This window comes from Acinonyx jubatus, chromosome C2 (genome assembly GCF_027475565.1).
Source record: "Acinonyx jubatus isolate Ajub_Pintada_27869175 chromosome C2, VMU_Ajub_asm_v1.0, whole genome shotgun sequence".
Taxonomy (NCBI): domain Eukaryota; kingdom Metazoa; phylum Chordata; class Mammalia; order Carnivora; family Felidae; genus Acinonyx; species Acinonyx jubatus.
In genome coordinates this window covers 127,758,794-127,782,693 of record NC_069384.1, presented here as the reverse complement: position 1 = coordinate 127,782,693, position 23,900 = coordinate 127,758,794, and positions in this window count along the sequence as shown.

Sequence of the window (23,900 nt, the reverse complement as noted above, 5' to 3'; positions counted from 1 at the left end):
CTCACAGTTCTGGAGGCGGGGAAGTTCAAGATTAAGGCACTGGCAAATGTAGTACCTGGTGAAAGCCTGCTTCCTGGTTTGATAGACAATCATCTTTTTGCTGATGGTGGGAAGGGCAAGGAAACTCTCTGGGGTCTTTTATAAGAGCACTAATCCCATCATGAGTGCATCACCTTCATGAGCTAATCACTGCCCAAAAGTCCCACTCCAAATACCATCACATTGGGGATTAGATTTCAACATACAAATTGGGTAAGGGTATAAACATTCAGTCTGTGGCAATCCCCATATCCAAGTTGTCACTATATCTATCAATCCTGCCTACAGTATGTCTGGACAATCACTCCCTCATCTCTATTCTCACTGCCTGAGAATAAATATGCTCACCTGGTTGACATAATGTGGACTTTCTTCTCAGAATTGGGAAGGTGGGGATGTCCAGGAAAGAGTGGAAAGGATTAAAGATAGGGAATCCCTACAAGCCAGAGCCCTTTGTTCACTGGTGTCTCCTGCATAATGCAATGGAGACCATGGTTGCCAGAGATTTCATGAAACCTTCGAGGACACACTATCTTGATCACCTCTCCTCAAAGTACCATAGAATTCCAGTTCCATGGGGTAGAATAGGTTTAATTAATTAATTAATTAATTAATTTAAAAATTTATTGATTTCTTTTTGAAACAGAGAGAAACAGAGAACACAAGTGAGGGAGGGGCAGTGAGAGAGAAGGAATCCTAAGCAGGCTCTGAACTGTCAGTCCAGAGTCCCATACAGGGCTCAAACCCACGAAATGTGAGATCATGACCTGACCTAAAATCAAGAGCTCGATGCTTAACTAACTGAACCACACAGGCACCCCCCTTATAGTTTTTAATTTGCTTATATTCGATTGTGAAATTGTAAGCAGCAGTGACAGTACACATATTTTCCAAACTTACTTGGAAAATACAGTCCTCTTTCTCTAGACTCAGTTGAGCAGGCTTGGAATGAAGAGAGCATGGCCTAGGAGCATTGCAAGAGAAAAGAGATTACACAGATCAGCCTGAATGCAGAAGTGGGACTGAACTGGTCAGGTCATGAGAAGTTTCATTGATTATATCATAATTTTCTCATAATCAATGCTATTAAACCACAAACAATATTTTATTCTGTATGTTAGGGTTCACCAGAGAAACAGAACCAATAAGATATATCTATGTATCTATGCTTCTCTATACAGATCTAGGGATTTATCGTGAGGAATTGACTCATGTGATTATGGAAGCTGAGATGTTCTATGATCTCCTGTCTGCAGGCTGGAGACCCAGGGGAGCTGGTAGTATAATTCAGTCTGAGTCCAGCAGCCTGAGAATCAGTGGAGACAATGATGTATATACCAGTTCAGGGCCGGGAGGAGATAAGATTAGATGTTCCAGCTTTATCAGTGAGGCAGGGAAAAGATACAAATTCTTCCTTCCTCTGCCTTTTGTTCCATTCAGGCCCTCAATGGATGGGATGACACCCAGCCACGTAAGGGAGGGCAGTCTCTGCTTTACTGAATCTACCACTTCAAGTGCTAATCTCATCCTGAAACACACTCACAGATGCGCCAGAAACAATGTTCAGTGTGGGCACCTGTTGCCCACTCAAGCTGACGTGGAAAATTAGCCATCATACTCTACAAAGAATTTATGTAGAGAAGTGACAAGAAGGTACTGTTGATATTCATGTAACAATTATTTTTCATTGCCTAAACATATCTTAGAAGTCCTGTAAAATTACTTTATGGACAACCTTTGTGGAATATAAATATTTACATTTCAAATAAATGTTATTACCCAACAGTATTCCACTTCTAGGGTGTTAGATGTGAGATTTGATGTTTTCCATTTTAAGAATATAAATTAAAAGACTTTAAATATATATATATATGTGTGTGTATATATATATATACACACACATATATATATACTTTAAATAAATTAAGAAACTTTAAAAACATTTCTCACTTTACAGAAAAAATTTCTTCAGTCAAAAAAATCCCTCGTGATTTCATGAATGATTAATTTTGGAGAAGAGGGTAGGAGAGCAACTTTAAGAGTCAACTGAAGATGAGTGAGAAATTAAGATAAAACATTGCTAGGTGATGACAATGAGGGAGAATTGATTCAATTATTTATTTTATTAGGCACAACTTTTCAGGAAAAACATCTGTTCTGTAAAAAGGATGACACGTGTTTCCCAGGTGTTAAACAGCAATAACTAGAAGTACATGGTCCCTTCAAAAGTTCCTCGCAGTAGTTTTGTACTGTGTCAACTTGACTAAGCTAGAGTTTCATTTCTCCAAATTCCCTATTCTGTATGGCTTTGGGTTAGGGTTGGCCATAAGAGGAATTTTTGAAGACGCAGAAGGTAGAAATGAAGCAGCAAGGTCAGTGTAGGTCACCGAGTGCCCCTGCAGCTTCCCACACCGTCGCTATCTGCTGCCCAGACTTGTTGGCGCTGGGCCACAGTCAGTTCTGCACCAGCTCTCCTCCTTCCATGCCTCTGGGTCCCAGGCCAGGTGTGTGTGTGCAGCAAGGGAGCAAAGGGCAGCAGCATTTTCTGCAGATCCCTGTGTCATCAGGTTGGAGGTGGTGAGAGACAGATGTAGGTTTCGTTTGTCCTTCTCTTCTGCTCCCCATCCAGTTTTTTTCCCCTACTATTAGCCCTGCTGACTTGCGGAAACTTCAGGCCTACCATCCAAGGCAGAGGCCACAAGACTTCCAAGGACTTCTTACTAGATCCCACAGTTGGCGTAAATCCAAATTCCTGCAGTGAATCCCTTATTCTGCATCATTAACAGTGGATCCACTTTCCTGATTGGACACTGACTGACACATTTCTGTGTAACATTGTACCTAGAACCTTTATAGGATTCACTTTACTGGATCATCCTACTTAGGGGCAAATTACCAGTTTATTGCCCTCATAGGAGGTCAGTTCCAGAGGTGAGGTCATGTTTAAATCAGTATCAAACAGTTGTAGCTAAGAGTATTGTCTGAAATGTCGGGGGGGGGGGGGTCCAGGTTTAAACCCAAGATTGGCTACTTCCTGGCCATACTTTGGCCTGCTCCTTAACCCCCCTGAGACTTAGTTCTCTCATTTGTAAAATAGACACAATAACACCGATCTCACATGGTTGTTATAAGATTTGAACGAACCCAAGCTACATTAAGCACTTATCCTTGTAGGGGACACAAAGTAAATGAATAAATCTCAACTATTAAAACAAAAACACATCAGTGTAATCATTTTTCCAGAAAGGATTAGAGAGAGCTCTTTCATCGGTTAATGATTTAGAAACATTAGCCAAATCTTCCGCTAATATGTACTTAAAAGAAATCCTTATATCCCTAGAATAACATCAGGTCAGGTAACTTTACCTCAGTCTCCATTATCATTTAAGAACCTGTCTATGAAGAAACTCTGGAGAGATAGGTGGGGGGGAGTGCACAGAGCAGAGGAGGCAAAGAGCTAAAGAAGCTGTTTTCAGTTGGTAACAAATATGGTTGATGAAATGGAACCCAAACCAATAGGGATGTGCAGCTGCCATTGCCCACACATCTGCTTCTGCTGTCACGTGACAGATGAGGCTGAAAACCACACTTCATGAAAGATGAATGCCTCTGAGCTATTTGATTTGTGAAGCTCGACAGAGAAAGCTTTCCACATGCTTGCATGGGTGTTTTTTTTTTTTTCTTTTTTTCTTTCTTTCTTTTCTTCTTGCTCTTGTTTTGTGGAATGCTGTCTGCCCTTACCCAAGCTGCTGATGGCTTATTAGAGGCACAAAGAGGAGATCTCTCCCAGTGGGGTACACTGACCTAACCCTGAGAGGGTTCTCAGCAGTGCTGGGAGAAAGATGTCCCATTACAATGCCTTACCCTGGCATGTGGTTGAAGGGCATTTGTGGTTCTGGAGAATACCTACAGGTACCATTGTCCTTCAGAGACAGGAGGCTGAGTAGGTTTTTGTTTTTTGTTTCCCAGACAAAGAAAGAGGAGGGGATTTCAGGCCAAGTTTAGGCTTTGGTACAAACTAATTAAAAAGTAAGGGAGAGAGGATGGAATCCTAATCAATGTGACTATAAGGGATTCACCCTTTTTAATCGTGTCCCAATGTGGCTGGTTCTCTAGGAGAAAATTGTATTTCAGAGTTTAAATATCATGAAATTTCATCAAATGCTCGTGTGAATTTTTATGGATGAAGGAAGTCATTTTTAATAGTATATTTTAATGATGGAATTAAATAATGGCTTTGACTCCAAAATTCAATAGCCTTAGGTTATCATAAGAAAGATGATAAAATATTCATTTCTTTGTAATTAGTCTGAGTTAGAGGTAAAATGAGAAACAGGTCTGTAGTTTTGAAGTGCTGGCTTAAGAAGGATGCTTTCTACAAAGTGGAAGAGTCAATGGCACTGTGTTTAGTAAAGACTATAAGGTCATGAAACATGGCTACTTCACCTACCTGCTGTCCAAGTTTCAATTTGCCTACAAGCAGATAACACCAATTAGTACACACACTGTTGGATCACATATTTTCTTACTATCTCATGTTTATTGTAGTTTTCACTCAGCCTGCAATTCAAAGGAGAAAATTTTTTATCCTTCCCCCTCCTGCAATAATTATGGGGAGTGTAAGATTATGACTTAGCTGTTTACATCTACTTTATATCCATAAAGGTAAAGTTGTTTGTTATTTTTTGAGTCACAAACCCCTTTGATAATTTAATAAAAAATACGCATCTCTTCTCTAGGTAAAAACTCCCACACATTTGCAGACCCACACTAAATTTGCATATAATACCCAGGGGTTCATGAACTCCCCAGGGAACTTCTTTGGACTCCAACATGAGAGCAACAGATTGTAAAATTGGATGGCTATTTCCATGTTGGAGTGGATATGGGGAGTGGAGTCAAGATTCAAGATGAGGGAGAAATCAAATGACTCCTTGTTTTTTTTTAAGATTTAAATATTCACAGGTTGTTTTTAAAATGAATTTCCAGAACGCTAAACATACCCGTATCCAAATATAATTTTAAATGGATCACTTCTTGGTACCTTATCTCTGGAGGACAAATTGGTGATATGCATCAGTAGCCTTAACAGTGTTCATAGATTCTGACATAGTCATTCCAATTTAATAAATCTATCCTAAGGAAATATTCAGAGATGTAGACAAAGATCTATGTCCAAGACAGTTTATCACAGTATTATTTATGATAGCAAGAATTTGGAAACAACTTAGATGTTTAGGGGAAAAAAGGTGATAGGTTAATTAAGTCAATCATATCCGTGCAATAAATTACACCTAGCAAAAATCAGGTTTTAATAAGAATATTTAATGGCATGGAAAACTACTTAATATCTAATGTCTAGTTAAAGTGAACAGAAAGTATTTATATAATCTAGGTTATGGCATTAAAAATTAATGGGAGTGGGTTTTAAAAGCCTTATGTAGGGGGCACCTGGGTAGCTCAGTTGGTTAAGTGTCTGACTATTGATTTTGGCTCAGATCATGATCTCGTGGTTCTTGAGATCAAGCCCCCCATCAGTCTCTGCACAGACAGCACAGAGCCTGCTTGGGATTCTGTCTGCCCCACCCCCACTCATGAGCGCTCTCTTTCTCTCAAATTAAATAAATAAACATTTTTAGAAAGCCTTATATATATAAATAGTGGGATTATAGATTATTTAAAATTTATCTTCTTGGGGCACCTGTGCAGCTCAGTTGGTTAAGTGTCAGATTCTTTATCTCAGCTCAGGTCTTGATTTCAGGATGGTGATTTCAGGCTCTGCATTGGGCTCTTTGCTAGGCAGAGATCATACATACATACATACATACATACATACATACATAAAAATTTTCTTCCCTATAAATCTGTATTTTCCAAGTATTTTTTATAATGAATCGGTTTATTTTATTAATTGAATAAACCAAAATTTATTGTATGCTTATTATATGTTAGATTCTATGCTGTACCTATGCTAAGTAATATTTATCATTAAGAAAAAACAAAGGAAACCCACGGTTTCATCTATAACAGTCACCAGACACCTGAAATTTCTCTTGACTGGTTCCTGTGTATGTTTTATTTTCCCCTTATGATGTAACCTCCTGTAGGGTAGAGGATTTCACTGAACCCACATTTACTAAGTATTTCTTTGTATTGGATACTTTTCTAGACACTTAACTTGTCCAGCACTTTTTAAAGTCCTCAGCATTATTCAGAGTCCTATAGAGTGCTTTATAAATGCCTGTTGAATTAAATTCTAATGCCAAAGAGAAATACGTTTGGGCTTTGTTATCAGCCAAGTGAAATCAATCTCTTGATAATTTTGAGACAGCAGTATCTTACCTCTATGAAAGCGTTTCTTCTTTTTTTAATATGGAGCTAATATGACCTGCCTCCAAGTGCTAATGAGGAAATTAAAGGAAATATTGCACATAAATGTCTGTCATAGTATCAAGCAAGTAGTTGACCTCACTCTTTCTTTTCCATTCCCTTATCTATATATTGAACTTAGTGATAGTCAACCATTTTTTAATCTACAAAATGGCAGTGTCATATATTTCTATCTCATAATTGTGATAACTATGATATATAGTAGCACCCTAAATGAATTATATAGGGAAGGTATAACTCTAGATTGAAACAGAAAGGGAAGGCTGGATATAATTATGGTGAAATAATTCAATGAAATTCTGAGAACTAAAAATATTGCCTAATTTTAAAATAAGGATAGCATTTGTACCAGCCATGTTTTAAAAACAAAAAACAATAAAATTTGGGACACCACATGTACAAAGCCTTCTTAACTAAGACTGGAAAACCAGAAATACTATTAGAAAAGTCAGACCTACTTGAACACATAAAACTTTTAGAAATCATATTAAAGTACTATAAATAATAATGATTGATTGATTGGCTGTGTTTCATCCCTGGAATATGAAGTCTAGCAGAAAGGGATTTTTGTCTATTTTGTTCACTAATGAACCTTTAGTACATGTAACAATGTCTGGCACATAGTAGGTGTCATTACAAAAAATACTATAAAAGAGTCAATCAATAAATAATAGATGTGAGGCAAATATTTGCAATAAGAGAACAAAGGTTTAATATTTCTAATGCAAAGGAGTTCCAAAAAATTAACAAGAAGGGGACATGAAACTCATAGGAAACTAGGAGGCTCCAATATCCAAGGAATATATGAAAATATTCTCAAACTAGTACATAGCATAACCACTTCAGGCTGGCAAAAGTTGAAAGGACTGACAACCTCCTTTGCTGATAGGAATGTGGGGCCAAGGGGATTACCATACATGGTGAAGAGGTGAATTGCCCCAGCTATGGTTGAGATGCAACCTGATGCTATCTGTTAAAATTTAAAATGCATGTACACTTTAACTCACAAAAGCTTGTACACTTCTGGGCATCTGTTCCACGGAAGGGAAAGCACAAGCATATAGCATATGTGCAAGGACACTGATTGCAGCATTATTTTAGAGACACAACAGAGAAAAAAGTAGAAGCAATGTGATTGTCCATCAATAGGGGAATGGTTGAATAAATCATGACACATTGCAACATAAAATGTTATGCAGCCATTACAAAGAGTGTTATTGTTGAGAAAAAGCAAGGTCTGAAAATATATGTATGTTCCAATTTTTGCAAAACAGTGACAAAACCTTTCTGTGTATATGTGTGTTATGAATATGTATGTGCATTTTGTGTAGTCATTTACTTATGAATACATGAGCATGTCAAGTAACATGAAAGCATGTGCAGTAGGTTTTAACATGGATTACTTTGTGTCTATGAGGAGATAGTGCAGATTGAGAGAGGAGTATATGTGAAGAGAAAAGCTAAACCAAAACAAAAATTGCGCTTAAAAAACCACTAGGTATTATATGATCACACATATTGAATTTATGTAAAATTATATGTGACTGTTTATATGTATAAATATTTAAAAAGAAAATAACAAACAGAATAAGGGAAGTGAGATTTACTGAGCCCATGGCCATTTCAATGCAGCCGACGTGTCTTGGTGCGGCCGTAAAGAATACAGTAATACGACATTGGAAATGGAAAATAATATAAGGCAGGACTGCCAAGCCCATTATGAGGGGGGATGGAGAGGGATACACTTTTGCCACAGATAAATCAAAATGAGTTAAGTAAGCCCAAAGAACCAGCTCCTGCAGACCGTAAAAAGTCAACAGGGAATTACTAGTAGAAAAGTATGAAAATAGAAAATAGTAAAAACCATACCTTTGAAGCACATTTGTTAGAGGTCTGATCCAAGACTCTAGTTAAACTCCACAGCAGAAAGAAGCCCTGAAGAAAAGCAGAAGACTTGAACTATGTCTCACACTGGCTGATTTCTAAGGTACATTCATGCTCCAAAAGTCCATAACTGTAGAATGCAATGGGGATGAGCTAACATGTAGGATTCATACAATCATGGAATTTTGGAACTCGATGGGCCTTGGAGGATTGTCTAGTCCTGGGCCCAAAGGTTGTTTTTTGTGGTTGCTGTTTGAGATTTTATCTTTAAGTAATGACTGCACTCCACGCGGGGCTCAAATTCATAACCCTGAGATCAAAAGTTGCATGTTCTACCAAATGAGCCAGCCAGGCACTCCCAAACGTTTTTTTAATTTACATTTTTTATTTCAGTAAAATGTATATAATATAAAATTTGCCATTCTAATCATTTAAAAAAAACTTTTTAACATTTATCTATTATTGAGAGACAGAAAGAGAGAGCATGAGCATGGGAGGGACAGAGAGAAGAGGAGACACAGAATCTGAAGCAGGCTCCAGGCTCTGAGCTGTCAGCACAGAGCCCGATGCAGGGCTCGAACTCACAAACTGCGAGATCATGACCTAAGCTGAAGTTTGGTGCTTAACCGACTGAGCCACCCAGGTGCCCCCCACCCCCATTCTAATCATTTTTAAGTGTATGGTTCAGTGGCATTAAGTGTATTCACATTGTTGTGCTAAGCCTTTTTTTTTTAAATGGGCCCATTGGGGGAAACTGGACAAAAGTATACAGTACTTCTCTGTATTATCTTTGCAACTTCCTGTACATTTATACTTATTTCAAAATTTAAAGGTTTTATTTTTTCTATTCAGCCTTCTTTCCAGCTCCTGGCAATCACCATTCTACCTTCTGTCTCTATGAGTTGGACTACTAAAGGGATCTCATATAAGTAGAATCATACCATTGTTTGTCCTTTTGTGTGAAGCTTATTTCACTGAGCATAATGTCTTCAGAGTTCACCTCTGTTGTAGCATGTATCAGAATTTTCTCCCTCTTTTTAAAAAACTTGAAGTGTAGTTGACTCACATTAGCCTCAGGCATACAATTTAGTGATGTGACAGCTCTATCCATTCTGCTATGCTCACCGAGTATAACTGCTGTCACCGTACCACACTACTACAATACCGTTGCCTATATTCTCTATGCATTCTATTGTTGTTGTTTGTTTTTGTTTTAATGGCATGCCCATGTGAGCTTCAGTAGCTTCCTTGCAAGTGTCAGAGAGGCAGTGGGGGCAAAACTCCAGAGGTAGCTTCTCCTGCCCACCTTCACTCAGATCAGCGGCACCTTGTCTCTTTCGGTATTGTGCTTCTTCATGAAATTTCTGAAATTTCTTTTATTTTTTAAAATTTTTGTAAGTTTATTTATTTTGAGAGAGAGAGAGTGCACGCATGAGGGTGGAGGGGCAGAGACGGGGGCGGGGGTAGGAAGGGAGAGGATCCTAAGCAGGCTCCCTATCATCAGCCCAGAGCCAGAGGTGGGGCTTGAACTCATGAACCCTGAAATCATGACCTGAGCCCGAACCAAGAGTCAGAGTTTTAACTGAATGAGCCCTCCAGGCACCCTGAGATTTCTGAAATTTCATGTTAAAAAATAGTCCCACTAGGGGCGCCTGGGTGGCTCAGACAGTTAAGCATCTGACTTCAGCTCAGGTCATGATCTCGCAGTTCATGAGTTCGAGCCCTGCATCGGGCTCTATACCAACAGCTCAGAGCCTGGAGCCTGCTTCGGATTCTATGTCTCTCTCTCAATTGGCCCTTCCCCCCACTGGTGCTCTCTTTCTCTCTCTCTCTCAAAAATAAATAAACATTAAAATAATTTTTTAAAATTAAAGAAAACAGTCCTACTACAAAAAAATAGGTTTGAAAACTGACTCCCCTTTTTTATTTTACCGATAAGAGAGCTGAATTTAGTTTTTCCGAGGTTACTAGGCCAATAAATGGCAGAACTAGGACACAAATTCAGATCCGTTGACTCGCGGTCTGGTCTTCCCTACACTTTACCAGATTGTCTCCATTCAAATACAGAGATTTTTGTTTCTCTTCCTGGCTCTTACACCATATATTATAACCTAAAGTGAACACCATCATACAGCGACACAGGTAATGTGTGTAGTATAGACATGGAAGAAAGCATGGTTGAAAACAAATCTAGAGACTCATAAACCTAGAATTTCAAATTCCAATGTCTTGCAAGTTTGTAACCTTGACCTGATAGGTGTATATGCATATGTCTTAGTCTCTTGAAAGAATAAGCAATGAAAGGTAACAAATCTGACCTGAGTCTCAGAGAAATTTAAAAGAAAAATAAATTCTGGCTTTTCAGTTCATTTGGCATATGTTTAATGCATGTCTAGTAAGTGTTAGGAACTATGACAGACACAGGATGCAATGATGAGCCATACAGAACATGCCTTTGCTCTCATGAGCTCACTGGCTAGAAGTTTGAAATACACAGCTATTAATCCAATAATTAAACCAATGAATAGATATTCCAACTGAGTTTGAGGAGAGGAAGGGATGAACATGTATAACAGAAAATGACCTAAAAATGGTCAGAGAAAACTTCCCTGTAGAAGTCATGTTTGAAATGAATCCACAGGAGAAATAACAGTTAACTGGATGTGTTTGTGGAAAGCTATTTGTAAATAAAATCATAGTTTGATTTTTCTTTAGGGAGGCTTTATTGAAAAGATAACTATTGTAGAGGAGAGTGTTGTTTAGGTTCAACAAATATGTGCCCTTCTGAGTGCCACACTCCCCACACTCAACCACAGCAGACTTCACAAATCAATTACAGCCCCCTTTTCTGGTAAATCCCCATTCACCTTCTTACCAGAGATCCAGGCAGTCATTGCCAATCAATCACATTTGGGGCTTGAAATGAAGTGTATTTGCCATCTTGGGTATAGTGAAAAAAGATCTCTGGTCTCAAATGTAGAAGTTCTGAGTTGTAACTACATGATTTTAATGATACAAGGGGACTGGCCAACATTTGGGCATTTTACCTCAGTCCCTTTAATGATTAATTTTATGTGTCACCTAGATTGTGCTAAGGGATGCCCATATAACTAGTAAAATATTATTTCTGGGTATGTCTGAGTATTTGTATTTGAGTCTGTAGACTGAGTAAAGAAGATAACCTTCATCAATGCATGTGGACATCATCCAAAACACCTAAAGCCTGAATAGAGCAAAAAGGCAGAGGAAGGTTGAATTTGTTCTCCCTGCTTGAGCTGAGACATCTGTCTCTTCTCCTGCCCTTGAACATAAGTGCTCCTGGCTCTCAGACTCAGACTGATATTATACCATCAGTCCCCCAATTCTCAGGGGTTTGTACTCAACTTGAATTATATCACCAGCTTTCTTGGTTCTCTGACTTGCAGATACCAGACTGTGGGCCTTCTAAGCTTCCATAATCACATGAGCCAATCCTTGTAAAATACACACACACACACACACACACACACACACACACACACACACACAGTTCGTTCTATTTCTTTGAAGAACCATAAGTAATACAGTCCCCAAAGAAGACAACAGGTACTGTCTCCCCATCCTATAAACTATATGAGACCGTCTATAAGTTAAGGGAGGCCTCTTTGAGTTCCAACCCTCAATCTATGGATAGAAAAGTTAGCCAGAAAATATGTCCTTGGGCAGTACCAGAATTTGTCAATTTGCCTGGGGATTACAAAAATATTTTGCTGGGACTTGCAAAACTTAAACTAAAAAGAATGTGAGTATCAAAGGCATGAAATTTCAAGCCAGAAGGGGTGATATTAAAATTTTTCAAAGATGTTAAATGCACATAACTTAAGATCTGTGGGCACTCCCTGTTCTTCAGGTCACAGAGCCATGGCAATGTTCTCTGAACAATAAAGAACTGATTATGCTACAAACTCTGGTTGAGTAGGAAAATGGATGCTTGCAAGAACTTCTGTTTATTTTGGGCTTGAAATTAAAATGCATATTAATACATTTTTATAGTTTTTCTCCTAACCCCTACTTTCTATATGTGTTCCTGCCAACTGAAGTTTTTCCAATCATGATACTCCAGAAGCTGGCAAAGGATTACTGGATTTCAGAAGTTTTTTTCCTTTTAAAAACTTTTTATCTCGACACATGGTAATATCTTTAACACTGGCTGTCATACTGTTGGAAAAAATGTTTTGCATATCCCGTGCTCTGTTTAGAGCCACTCTGGTACCCTGCCATGTGTCATCAGCACAGTCCTAATGAGCAGAACCATGGGCTCTAGAGTGAACTGGTCCTCACTTTGTCTAGTGGAAGAGACAGACGCTTGATTCGGGATGAAATCTTCGTGCTTTTCACTTCTGGAATCTTATGATGGATAATTGGCATTATGCTAATAATAATAATTGTCTTTAGTATTTGATTATGTAACTTACCTGGCTACACATTCTTTGACTACAGTCTTTCATATCAATGCCAAATTGTATGAGACCTACAGAGGAGATTTCAATTTAAGAAGCGGAAAGGATGCTAATCTTAATTCCACTATATAAGTGTGTTGGCAAATGAATCTGAATGACACAAGTAACTCTGGATGTTGCACCATTTCATTTACTCCAAAGAAAGATGAACGTTGTATCTTCTGTTTAACTATTGTCATTTTCATCTTCCTTTCCTCCTTCAGGCTCTCAGTTAAGAGGTTTTAGAGGGGCGGACAGGCAAAAGTTAGATAGTGGTGCTCATCAGTGTTTAGGATGTGAACATAGTATCCCTTTGGATGTGTGTAGCAAGAGTGCCAACCACACAGAGGCAAAGCAGAGCCACTCCTGTGGCCTAAACTCTTAGGAAGCTGTGTTTGCGCATCTGTGTAGGGGGTGGGGGTGGGGGTGTCGGGATTTCTCTATGGTCTGATGGCTCCTGCTCCCTGATCCACCTGTCAGATGTTTGTCACTTTGTTGTTACTCCCCTACACTTTTCTCTTCCTTTTTGGTTCATTGTTATTTCCTTCTGGTGACTGTGGATCAAACTTTTGGAAAGCAAAACATGCACTCCCACGGTGTTCTCAGCTCCCTGAGGTAAAGTGGTGGAATGCAAGACTATTGCAGTTGAAACCCCAGACAGCCATGCACCTGCAAGGTGCAGCCCTCCAGAGTCCCCACAGACATCTTTTTATAAACTCTGCCCCCTTCCTTCATATTTTAAGTTTGGAATATATATAGGTGCCTGGGGAGGAGCAGCCACAGCCCATAGTTCCCCAGGTTCTACAGGAATCTGTTTTGCCCTCCTGCTGGGAGTACATGGTATCTCCAGGATAGTTTCTTTGGGTGGTTGGTAGGATTTGAGAATTTTAAAATCAATGATTTTAGAAAGTACAGCTTTAACCAAAATACAAAATGGTTTTAGTTTTTGAGTAATTTAGATAATATGCTGTTCTAATAGCCTATGATGTTCTAACAGCTTCTTGCTTCCAGATCTATTTATAAAACCAGCTGTATGACTTGAGGACACATTGCTTCCCTCTCTGAGCCTCAGACTCTACTATAAAATGAGAGACTTGAACCACATCAGTGGGTTTCACTCATGAGCTACCTTGGGGGGGGGTCAAAGGAAGCTTATACAACTCCACTATCCACCTAAGCAGCTCAGTTGTGTTTGTTTTATGTGTTGATACTCTATGTAAGATTTAAATTGGGAGAGAGAGAGAGGGAGGGGGAGAAGGAGAAGAAGAAGGGGAAGGTGAGGGAAGGAGGAAGAGAAGGAAAAAGAAGAAAGAGAGAAAGCATTCTGTGGTTTAAGGTTGTTTGAGAAAACAATTGAACTACATGATTCTAAATATTTTTCCAGATCAGTTTTTTGATTCTAAGAACCTAGATTCATCCATGAGATGTAGGGGACTTGTAATGTTTGATTATTCAATTACAAAATTGCATATGTTAGCAAAGAGCTATGACAAAAGGCAAGAATGTAGCTTCTAAAGGGTGTCTGTCTTAATAGTTTGTTACAAATTGGTAAGGAGTCTGAGGTTAAATTAATAACTTGTTTTGTAGGGCTTTCTTTATATCCTTTAACTTTAGCTTTCTTCCTTGTCACTTTCTTGAGCCCCTAACCCTAACCCAAAGATTTCAGAGGAAATATGAACAAACTCCAGCCACATTAGGTCCTAAACCAGCAGGTGGAGGTACAAGGGTACCCAGGCTCTGAGAGGTGGTTTAGCTGAGAATCACTTGAAAGGGTGAAATCCCTCAAGACTCCTTCCTGCAAGCCTCTTTCCTAAAGTCTCCTTGCAATCTTGGATGACCCTCTAAATCCCCACACCCTGCCCTGCAGCGCATGCTAAGGTGTGGTACTCCGGCCCAAACCCCCAGTCACTGAATCATTACCAGACACCTTACCTGACCCACACCTCCTGCCTTGTTCCTAGTCTTCCAACTCACCTGCCATCAACATTTCTATTTTCCTTCCCCATTACTCCTTTATCTTGCCCTAAAATGCTTTGCATGTTTTTGTCTCTCTCCCTTCACCTCTAATTATTACTATTTCTTTCTATCACAGAGAATGCAAAAGTGGACCTTTTCCCAACTTGACCCAACATTCAGGAACCCTCTGCCCATTTGCTAAGTGCATGAGTACTGTCGCATCTCACTTCATATGAGCCTCACTGATGGGACTTGACAAATGTCTCCATGTCAGTATCCAGGCTGCCAATGATTTGGACCCAATTTATATCACAAACTGCATATAAATTAAAAGATCGATTGACAGGGATCCATGTCTTCAATTAACCTTGTAAAATTTTTATTTAACTAGTTAAGTTTGTGTGGCTTATGGGGTGATCAGTTTGCAATGTGTACAAATGTCATATCACTATGTTGTCCACTTGAAACTAATATACGATGGTATGTTAATTATACTTCAATAAAAAAGATGGCAAAATGTAAAGTGGAAAAAAAGGTAATAATTAAATGATATTATCTACCTCAAAGGAGTTTTGTGAGAATGAAGTGAAATAATGCATTTAATACACCAAACACAATACCTAACACACTGCAGGTGGCCAATAAATAGTAGTAGCCATTATTATTTAGATTGTTGATTTTGCAGGAGATCCTATCCATTGCCTGCTCCAAATTCATTGTTTCCTTCATTCTTGCTGGCAGTGTTTCCATTTTATTCCTCTCTCTACTCCCACAATGCCAATGATAGAATTGTGTATAAAGAGAAAAAGCGTTCATGATAAGGAGAGATTTCTACCTTCTTGACACCCACTTCCCCTTTATCATTTCTGATCTCCTGGGTTGTCCTTTCTGCAGAGCTAAGCAGGCAGGTCTGGGCCCAAGCCCGCTAGATGCAAGTCTTCTGAAAGCTACTTGGTTACAGATGGGATATATACTTTGAGATTTCACAGAAAAGTGTTGTTGCTTTATAATATTTAAGGAAAAGGAAGCCACATCTATAAACCAATAAGAAAAAATCCAACTTGTTAGTGGACTGATTTATAGGAATCTCTCCATTGTATTAATAAAACCATTGTTTTTAAAACTTCATGTTACCATCCAATCAGTACTTTGTGAAATTAATAGTAGGTCCAACAAGCAATTTTACAATATAATAAAATTGAACAGAAGATATTAGGTGTGGTTACACATAATAAGAAAAATTATTATTGTGTGAGAAGTTTGATGCAGTTAAATATATACAAAAATATGTGTACATGTATAAGGATGCAAAGTTAAACGTATTTCTTACTGTGGGTGGTGGGCAAAACATTTGAAAATTACTGATTGGTAACAATTGTACCTGGAAGTCAACTTGGGACCACGTATGGGCCTCCTCTTGGTCTTGGAAAAGTATCTGAAATGTCTGGGTAAATGTCCCCTTCTTAGAGAACTTACTGCTGCATGGGAGCCAGGGTGAGTCTTTGGAATCATGAGTGAAGTCCTCTATATTTTCCAGTGAAATCCTCCCTATGACTTTGGTGACTTAAGGACTGGACAGAGGCCTCTCCCTCATGTGGGTAAATAGAGTAATTGGAGAAATAGCCAACCCTCCTTTAAAGATGAATAAGCCCACATGTATCTTCTTTCATTTCTATAAATGTGACTGTGCTATGAGTTTGCCTTCTCATGGTCTCAGAAGGGCCATCTGTTCTCCATCTTTCTCTAACCTGGACCATGTTACAGCTTCATTGGAAGATGATGACTTCAAGGGAACTCCTCTCATGTACGCTAATGGCTGGTATGGCTAAATTTGGTGAAAGAAAACCCAAGTAATCGTAAATATCTGACATATCTCTGCCGTGAGAGAAGTTCCACTGCCTCATAGATAGCTTATACTGTCTCTTCAACCATCAGTCCTACACCCCCCCTTTTTTTTCTATGCCTTCATCCTTCCTTGTCTTCACAGACAGGCTAAAAATATATGTGTGCTTAAATTCATATATATAACTTCTGACCTAGGTACACTGATTACCCATCCCAGGTCCAATGGAGTCCACTGCCAAGTCCCTAATGGCATTCGGTCTCTGAAGATGATTTCCACCTGCCAATTCCAGGAAGCATATGGGAGTCTTCACAGGCTCCATACAGTAAACATTTAGAATATTTTATATGCCACAAAATCTAACATAGGTTTTACTTTGACTATTAGGTTTATCTATTTTCAGAACTTTACTGTTCAAGCTGCTCCAGTATTAAATCTTTTGGACCCAAACCATTGAATTCTGAGATATATACTAAGAATAGACTGATGCTTGCCATAAATGAAGGCCGACTGTAAAGCTTATAGCCTTCTGCAGCTATATTCAAAAATTCCTGCCTACTTTAGTTTTTGTGAATGTGTCTCAATAGAAGAAATGGCCAGGGACACCTGGCTGGCTCAACTGGCAGGACATGTGACTCTTGATCTCAGGTTGTGAGTTTGAACCCTATGTTGGGTGTAGAGGTTATGTTAAAATTTTTAAAAATATTTTTAAAAATATTTTTAAAAATAGAAGAAATGGAGACCAAGCCACTTACTGATCCAGACCACCAGGGAAAAATTCAGGAAACAACCAACAGGATGACTGTTATGGTTAATTGCTATAGGTGGTAAGACTTGATTTGCAGATCTTTGCAGGCAGCACCTACATAAGCTAGGATACATTTTAGATGCTTAATAATTGAGAATTGTTGGTATTTTTATTTACTTTTGTTATTCTCATCACCTCTGACCAGCCATACTTCATATATATACTTCTTACTATAAGAGGGGATTATGAGCATGAATGGTTCAGTACAAAATCTCATCCATTTAAGGAATAAATAGCTTGCTCAATCTGTGTGTCATACTATTGGGTCACCGATGCCATCATTTTTGACTTTACAGGGTATATTACCTCAAGAAGGAATGGTGGGTGTTGTAAACAGGGCTCAGACATGTAAGCCCTTCCAGGTCCACCTTTGCCCCCAAAGTCCTGAGTGAGTTGGATTTTCTGGGGTACATTCAGGAAACTTACTGTGCCAGAGCACAGGCATGTATCTGAGTGAACTGATTGCATTTCAGCAGCTTCCCCTGGAGCCAAGTCTTCTCACAATTTTTTCAATAAAATATTCCGGCAATAGTCTTATTTCTCTCCTTCCCACATACTTATACTTCTTAAAAGAATGATTTCTACATTTACAACTTCTAGTTATTCAGCTCCTGTGTTAGTTAGGGCACAGGTTAGGTAAGCCACTGTGACAAAGAGATCCAAAAATACAGTGGCTTATATAATTTAGAACTTCTTTCTTGTCATGTAACATTCCAGAAGTAGGTAGTCCAGCTTACTATAAAGTAGCTGAGGTCCATTCCAGAGTGCAGGCTCCTTTTATCCTGTGGATCCACCATGCCTTAGGGGGATTGTCTTCATTTGAGTGATGACCCCAGGGATTTGATCTGTACAGCCATTAACTGAAATGGGAAGGTGGCAGAAGGAGCAGGTTTAGGGGACAGAGATGAGCTTGCTGTTAGTCATGTTAAGTTTGTATGTCCAGTGGACTATACCTAGGTAGTTGGATAAACAGATTGGGAGTTCAGAGGAGAGGTCCATGCTGGAGACATGACTTGAGCAATCATCAGTCAGGTATCTTGACAAAATTAACGAAGGAATGAGTATGTATAAAAAAAAAAAAAAGAGGCAAGGAGTCAGGACTGAACCCTGGGTCACTCAAAAATGTGGAGGTTGGGGAATATAAGGAGAATGAACCAGAGAATGAAAAGGGGCAAACAGTAAGATAGAAGAAAATCAACTTCTCAAAGCCAAGAGAAGAGTGTGTGTCAAGGGGGAGGGGACAATCAACTTGTCAGATGCTGCTTACGAGTCAAGTCAGGGGAGATACGAAGACTAGATTTAGCTTCAAGTGGCAAACAACATATCTGCAGAGTGGAGGTGAGACTGAGTGGCAAGATGGACTCTTGTTTTATTGATTCATTTATTTTTTCATTTGTTTACTCAAGAAATACTGAATCTATACAATGCATCCTACATTCACAACAAATGCCTTTAGGTAGATAATCGAAACAGATTATTCATAAATTAAGCCATGTGTCTTAGATTCAGTCCTGTAAACAGTGCTGTTTCTCTCCAAAGGCCCCCTCTATTCTTTCCTCACAACAAATTCCCCCCATTTACTAGACACACCAGCTGCCTCAGTGACCCGCCTGTGGCAAAAACAGTCACCCTGTGAAAGGATAACCCTAAAGATGAGATACAACAGTCAGAGAAGACACAGATGATTAATGAAATCAGGCTGAGTGTGGAATAAGGAAAATGCACAAAACTCTGGAAGTAACTGGGCCACAATTAAAGTCCTCTCCAGTTTCACGGGTCAGAGATCGCCAAGAGGATTTCATTGCATTGAGTGCGCACAAGTATTCACTCCTGGTGATTCGCTTTGATGAAGTGGAACAATGACATAAATTAGTCAAATCAGCTTTGAAATCACTACACATGCTCATGTTTGTTTAAATGTTTGTTAAAATGAGCTCACTTATCTGAACACATTTCAGCATGGAGGGTAGGCCTGCAGCCAGGAGGGCTCCAGGGATATGTGACAACGCAGGACGTTAAAACCCACCAGGGAAAATCCACAAGGCAAAATCTAAAGAAGGGGGTGTACTCATCTAACTGGTAATAGACAGGCTTCTCTGAAGCAAACAGGTCACTGACTAAGGGGGCAGAAGCCTCTGGTTCTGATAAAAGCTGTCATTATATGTGTGACCTTGGGTACATGGGGTTTCCTTTCTGGACCTCCTGCAGTTAAATGAAGGAGTTGGACGAGATGACCTTTGAGATCTCTTACACCTCTTGCATTTCAAAACTAAAATCTCCCAAATGTGAAAAAAAGGTTCACTTTGTTGATAATTAAAAAGTGCCTTTTTAGTTACACTGTTAGTTTTGACCTGGATGCATGCATTACTAAAGGTGTCAATGATTTTATCCTTGTAAGAAGCCACATGCATACACAACTTCACAGATGTGGAGGCCTAATAGTTTGAGGGGGAGGTATTTGCTGCCTTTAACGTACATGCTCAGAAGGATTTGTCTCCAATATGCTTGGTCAGGGCAAGACAATGGAATGGCTATTGCTAGGAAATGAAGCATTCTGTTACTGAGGAAAAAAAAATGACAGCAGATGTGCGGGATCAGCTCTGTGGCACAGATCTGACAGTGATGACGCTCCTAATGTGTGCAAGCTCGCAGCATCCTTTTTCTCTCTGACTTCTCACACTACCTTCCAAGTTAATTCTTGGCGTGCTTTGTGGATGAATGTTGTTGGACTTCTGTGCTGGGCTCCACGTCCCTTTTCTGAATTGCATACAATGTGGTGCAATTGTTGTTTTGTAAAAAAGTTTATTAGTAGATTGGGGCACCTGGGTGGCTCAGTCAGTTAAATGTCCAACCTCAGGTCATGATCTCGTGGTCTGTGAGTTCAAGCCCCACGTCAGGCTCTGTGCTGACAGCTCATAGCCTGAAGCCTGCTTTGGATTCTGTGTCTCCCTCTCTCTCTGCCCCTCCCCTGCTCACACTCTATCTCTCTCTCTCAAAAGTAAATAAACATTAAAAAAAATTTTTTTTAAGTTTATTAGTAGAATTCACATAAAGCCACTCTAGCACAATATTCTGTTGTGGAAACTGAGAGCCTATGGAAGATATGAACTTGAAAAATAAATTAGGAGATATATCTATAAACCTATATAATAAATTAGGAGATATATATTTTAGTAATATATATTAGATATGATTATTAGTAACAAATATATTAGGCCATATTTGCTGTCCTAAAGGGGGTGGAGAAATGACCATATGATGGCATGGATCTCAGGAATTTTCTCCTACATTCTCAAAGACAGGGATTGATGCCCCCAAATTCATACCTCGACAAGTGGTAAAACTGGGATTTGAATCTTGATTTTTTTAACTTTCTCATCAATTCAAGAGCACAACTATAAGACTCAGTTATAATTTTTAGGCCACTAGCACCCTTTGACACCATTCGAACTTCGGATAGAACCAGGATCAAGGTGAGCTCAGCCTCTGGACTCGCTGATAATTAAGTGAATTAAATCAGTTAAATGAGCTGATAAATGGTCTTCTTTGCGCAAGCTACTTTGACAGTGGTTTCTGTCACTTGTAAATAAATTTTCATAAAGATATACGAGCTTCTCAATTCTGGAAACAAGTGTATATGCCTATAAAGGAGTGATAATTGCATGTTCTAATGGTAACCTACGTGCCAAGTGCTTTGCTAAAGACTTTGCTTATGTATTCATTTACTCTCAAAACAATGAGGGAGATGTTTTCATTGTCATAATTTTCCAGTCGAAGAGACCGAGGTGTTAATTATACTTCTCAGATCATGTATCTAGTAAGATTCAGAGCCGAGATTCAAACCCTGGTAGTCAGACGCCACAGAGCCCACTCAAAGTCACCCCCATATGGGTGTGCACATGTGTATCTTAACTGTCGTGTGAAAAATAGGCTTCTGGGGAAGAAACTGAAGCTTCTAGTTTGTCAGTCATTTTCTGCAGAGCAGACTCTGATCTCAGGATGTGCAGCCACACAGTATTCTGAGGACTTCTTCCAGGGAGAGATCAATGAGTTGGGACTAAGTCACTAGACCAGTGACCACAGCAAGGATTTTTTGGACAGTGGTGGATCATAACATCTGGTCATTGAACAGGAAGTTTGAAGGAATGAGAGAGGGATTTCTGGAAGCAGAATTTTGCCCAGGGAAGACAAAAAGGGTTAGACTGACAGGAGGGTGAGTCAGGCCTCTATGCTCCCCTACCCTTTCCTCCATGTGCACCTATAACCTAAGCAGTATTTAATTTTATACCTTTTCAATATTTATAAACCTTTTTCATCTTTGAAAATAAAATACATAAAAACATATTGTCTGATTTTAATGTTTTGTTTTGTTTTCTCATGAGATTGTTCCTATATTGGCAATTAGGCAACTGGCCATTTAAAATTTTTTCTCTTGTGAATTTTTTAGCAGCAAATATATCAGGCCATGTTCTTTCATGATAAATGACAGAAACCCAACAAACTTGGAGATTTATTGGATTTTATAACTGGGAAGCCTAGGGGCACGTGTGCTTTTAAACAAGTCTAGATCCAGGACCTGAAACAAATAATCATGATTCATTCTCTCTCTGTCTCTGTCCCTGTCACTGTCTCTCTCTCCCCTTGCCACCCTACCCCAGTGATCTATCTTCTTAGCCAGGCTCTCTCCCACATGGCAGCAAAGATGGCTGTAGGCTTACATTGTCCTCCAGCTAGTGATTCCAGAAAAAAAAAAAAAGGAGAGAGTTTCTTCTATTTTTTAGCATATTAACAGCTTATAGCGTCTGCAAAAGATTGACTCATTGGGAACATGCTAACTCCTGACAAATCAGTGTGCCTGAGAGGGATGATGTGAACTAGTTCATCACATGCCAATTCTTGAAGTAGGGAAGGTAGTACCGTGCTATACAGTTCCATCATGTAGTAACGGGTATTTTCCCAAAGCAAAATTAGGCAAAAGAGAGAACAAAACAAAAGATGACCACTTTTTAAATGCTCTTTCCATTTGAAGTGAAGTGTTCAGCTTTTTATTGATCTGGAAGCACTCTTTATATATTAAGAACATTAGCTTTTGATCTGTACTATATGAATCATATGCTTGTCACTTGTCTTTCACTTTGTTTATGGTATATTTTTCCCTTTACAGTAATTTAAAAATGTAAGCCCCCACACAGTTCAGTGAGCTTCCTCAAGCAACTTGAGGAGATCCTCCCCTATGTCTCTAGGCCACTCACCACCTTGCTCTACACACCTGAACAGCGAAATGTGCTAAAGCATTATTTCTCTGTCTCCTCAAGGAGATTTTCATGCATCAGTTTTCCCATCTGTAAAGTGGGTAACAATAGAACTACAAAAGTATACAGTTATATAGCAGGAGGTCCTTATTTCTAGGATATGTATGCTGAAGTCTCAGGATGTCCATGGTTTATTTTCCAGTGGTTTATCTAAAAAAATTAAAGAATGAGAGAGAGGTGGGTAGGGTAAATAGTATAAACAGTTCATAATGTTGAATCGAGGGAGTGGGTAAGTGGATGTTCATTGTACTGATTTTCTACTTTTCTTTATTGGAAAATTTTCCTAATTAAAAAGTTACAAAAGAGAGTGAGAAGGAGCAGTGGACAGTCGTGGAGCACATGAGTTCTTTGCCATGCCTGCCCTCCTCCTTATCAGTCCCACTGATGGTCTGTCCCAGTAGCCAGGTCTGGGTTTGGGTTCTATGTGCAACACTGTGGGATACACAATACAGTCATCACCCCCACTACCGCCATTGCTGCTGAAGGAGGATTTGGGGTGAGGGTGGGGTGTTGGTGTCATGGAAGGTCTGTGAACCTCAGTTAAGCCTTACTTCCAGCTAATCCTTGGAAAGCTGTGTGAGACAGTGGCTGTGCTACCTGAAGACCTGGCCTGGACTTTGACATCTACAGCTTCTTGTGGGAGCAAGAGGCACATTTTTCATAGGACTTATATTTTGTTCAGAATATATATGTCAAATAAAAGCCATTTTTTATTAAAAGGGGGGAAAAAACCTGCCCCAGAGCATGCTAACATTGATTCAGAAAAAAATGTGAACTCCTTGACAGGCTTAGCTCTGTTCAAAAGGAATATGAAAAACTGGAGTCACCTTTGAAGAATTCTAGCCTAGAGAAAGAGTCTGGAAGAGAAAGAGTCTGGAAGAGAAAGAGTCAGAAGGCTGGAGCCTGGAGGAAACTAGAAAATTTAAGGAGAAATTAACTTCCTGAGAATAGGACTTGAATGAAGAAAGCTCTAAATGCACAGAACAAGAGAAGTTGGCAGCTAAAATTATAAGAACGATCCATTCACTAGAAGATGAATTAAAAGTCATCACATCACAAGCAGCTTTTCCAATAGAGCATGAGGGCAAGATTCAACCCCCACGTGGTCCCTCACCAACAGGTGGACCGTCATTTTGAAAACAGAGCTTCCTCTGCCCTTCATTCAGGTCTCACCTTTGCTACCAGACTAT